The following is a 3514-nucleotide window of genomic DNA, read 5'->3' on the forward strand; positions in this document are numbered from 1 at the left end:
ACGCATCGATGCATTTCTGATGAAACTTGGTTTCACTAAATGTGTAGTGGAACATGGAGTGTATGTAAGAAGAGGCAAGGAAGAGGAGTTGCTGATCATTTGCCTGTATGTTGATGATCTACTCATCACTGGATCAAGCCCAGCGCAGATGGATGAATTGAAAAAGGTTATGCAGACGGAATTTGAAATGACAGATCTGGGGAAGTTAAGCTACTTCCTAGGAATGGAATTCACCTACACTGCAGAAGGTCTGATATTACATCAGAAGAAGTATGCTAAGGAGCTACTCAAGCATTTCAATATGTCTAATTGCAACTCCGCAAAGAGTCCAGTTGAGGTGAACTTAAAGTTACTAAGCTTTGAGAATGAAGATGACATTGCAGCAACCGTGTATAAACAGATTGTGGGTTCATTACGGTTCTTATGCAACAGCAGACCAGACCTGTCATTCAGTGTTGGGGTGATAAGTCAATTTATGGGAAAACCGAAGAAGACACACATGTTGGCTGCCAAAAGAGTGTTACGATATGTTAAAGGTACTGCAGACCTTGGCATCCTGTTTCGTTTTGGCAAGTGAGAAACTGATGAAGGAAATTTAAAGCTTATTGGTTTCACAGATTCGGATCATGGCGGTGAATGTGTTGAGAGGAAGAGCACATCAGGTTATGTGTTTTTGCTTAATGGATCTCCAATCTCATGGTGCTCCAAGAAGCAACCTGTCGTGGCTCTATCCAGCTGCGAAGCTGAGTATATAGCTGGTAGCTACGCAGCATGTCAAGGAATATGGTTAACTGAGATTTTGAAGGAGTTGAAGATTCCTGTGAAGACACCACTGGAGCTGAAGATTGATAATGTGTCTGCCATCAATCTCTCCAAGAACCCCGTGAGCCATGGTCGCAGCAAACATATAGAGGTTCGATATCACTTTCTCAGGGATATGGTAAACAAAGGGAGAATATCCCTGACTTACTGCAGCACTGAAAACCAGTTAGCTGATGGTTTTACTAAAGCACTGAAGATTGAAAAGTTTGATTGGTTGAAGAAAGAAATTGGTGTTCGGTCAGTTTGCCTTGAAGGGAGTGTTGAAGTCAAGTCAAACTGATTTACTTTAATGCATTTCTGTTTTTACTGTTTGACAATTATGTTTGTTTGTTGCTTCGTTGCTCTGTTTAGACTTTGTATATAAACTGGTGCATCCCATTACTTTTCAATAATACACATAGACTCTATTCTTTCATTCTCTTCACTCTTTCTCCAACACACTCAATATATTTGAGGTGCTACAAGGTGTGGAAATGAGATATAATTTTTTTTTTCGTTTTATGGTTCTTGTAAGGTGTAATTATAGTAAGCAACACCTTTCTTAAATTTCTCGAACCCATTTTTCTTAGGTTTTAAATATTTTCCTTTTTGTTTTTTTTTCCTTATTTTGCAGAAGTGTAACTTGATATTTGGAACGCTGGTGGCGGAGAAAATAGAAAAAAGTTAATCTCAAGAGAAACAGAGGGCGTAGGAAAAAGGAAACTCATTTCCTGAAAAAAAAATAAATAATAATAATAACACAATAAAGAAAAAAAAAATTACCAAACGCATTCAAGGACAATGTCAAACTACACATTGATCAAAGACAAACAACACGTGAAAAGAACCAAAAAAAAATACCCTAAATACACTGAAAAGAACCAAATATTCACCTAATTTTTGTATCATATTCATCTTCAACACATGATTCCAACTCCATTCTTTACGCAAAAAGCCCTTTCTCTATACCGATTATGTACAAGGACCAAACTGGTCTCAAATTTTTTACTATGAATCATTTCCAATTTTATGTAAGAGATAAAAAAATATATTTATTCTAATATTTAATATAAAAAAGAATATATTTCACGTCAAATATTTAGAAATAAATGATAATTCTATAAATTTTAAATAAGAGAAATATATAATAATTGGATAAAACTAAAATAATCATATAAAATATTATGCAATTGTACATAAATAAAATTTCATAACAACCATTACATTCATTAATTTTAAAAGCTTTAATGAAATAAAATTGATAAAATTAAAAAAATATTCTTAAAAAATTATTACAAAAATTAAGTTTTAATTTTTTTAATGTCTCTTAGCTAATTTAGTTCATTGAAATTGATGATATATAATTTCAACATAACTACAGAAAAAATGTGCAATTAAGATTATAATAAGAGAAAAACACCTTGAAAATGTGAGTAAATTTTATGAATAATAATTATAAGAGATGTGTGTATTATCCATAAAAACAAGTTTATTTGTCATTCACACGTAAAAATTAATTATAAGAAAAAGAAAAGAAAACTGATAATGATATTTTAAAATGAATATCAATTTAAATTTTTTAATAAGAATACTGTAAGAACTTAGATAGAGTATTAGAGTTGATAATTGTTTTAAAATAATGAGACAAAATGTTTTAAAGTTAAGATAATTCAATAAAATAAATAGAACTTTTTAAACTCGTTTAATTACTTAAAACATAAATAATCTATTTTTTATATTTCATAGGTGTTTTAGAGTTTCTTGTGCTTCGAGCAATCTGTGAAGTGTTCTTAGAGCTTTGATAGATTTCTCTTAAGGTAAGGGAAGCTAGATATCTAAATTTAAAGTATGTTTGTGGTGTAAGTTTGGTGTTTGTATGTATGATAAAATGTTTTAGTTTTAATTTCAATAATTATGCTAGTGTTATTTCATTTAAATGTGTATAGTTGATTAATATGATTGAATTCTGATATGATGTAATTTGGATGATATTGTTGTCATGATTTGTGTGTTATAATGTTGCTCTGATGTTTGACATTTGTAGCAAGGTTTAAGGGATGTGGAGTTGTTGAAGATATAGGTTTTTGGGCTTAAAAAGGAGGTTTTAATAGACAAGTTTGTGCGATAAAGATTGGTTAAAGGAATCTGGTATTTCAGATCTGGTATGGTGTTATTTGAGACTTATTAGAGTGATAAGTTAGTTAGAATCTAATATTGAAATAGGTGGTAGTCCCTTGACTATGATTTGTATGGCCTAAGAAACAGTACAGACTAACCTTGTGAGTGTGGTAGGGTGAAACCCATTGATGATGGTTTTGCAAAGCAGTAAAGGCCACCACAAGTGCACAACTTGTCATAGCTCAACATTTATACTAAATCTGAATAGTCCAGTATAGGTCTTATCATGTTTAGGATGTTTGGTTTGTATTATACATGATTCATGTATGAAATGTTTAAGTATATTATTAATTGTTTTGTATAATTAGTTTACCCTTTTTGTTTGTGCATTGTTTATATGTTCTTGTTTTTCTTTCTTAACTATGATCATCCGATAGGTGTAAGTAGAAGGTGATGAGATGACCTCAGGCTTTGGACGGAGGTAAGACAAATGCCTAAATTTTCTATAGACTACTTCTATGTATATAGTTTTGCTTCTTTTGATCGGTATAAAGTGACATTTTGTAGTTATGTTTTGTATAGCTATGATGGAACT

This window comes from Vigna radiata, chromosome 6 (assembly GCF_000741045.1).
Source record: "Vigna radiata var. radiata cultivar VC1973A chromosome 6, Vradiata_ver6, whole genome shotgun sequence".
Lineage (NCBI taxonomy): Eukaryota > Viridiplantae > Streptophyta > Magnoliopsida > Fabales > Fabaceae > Vigna > Vigna radiata.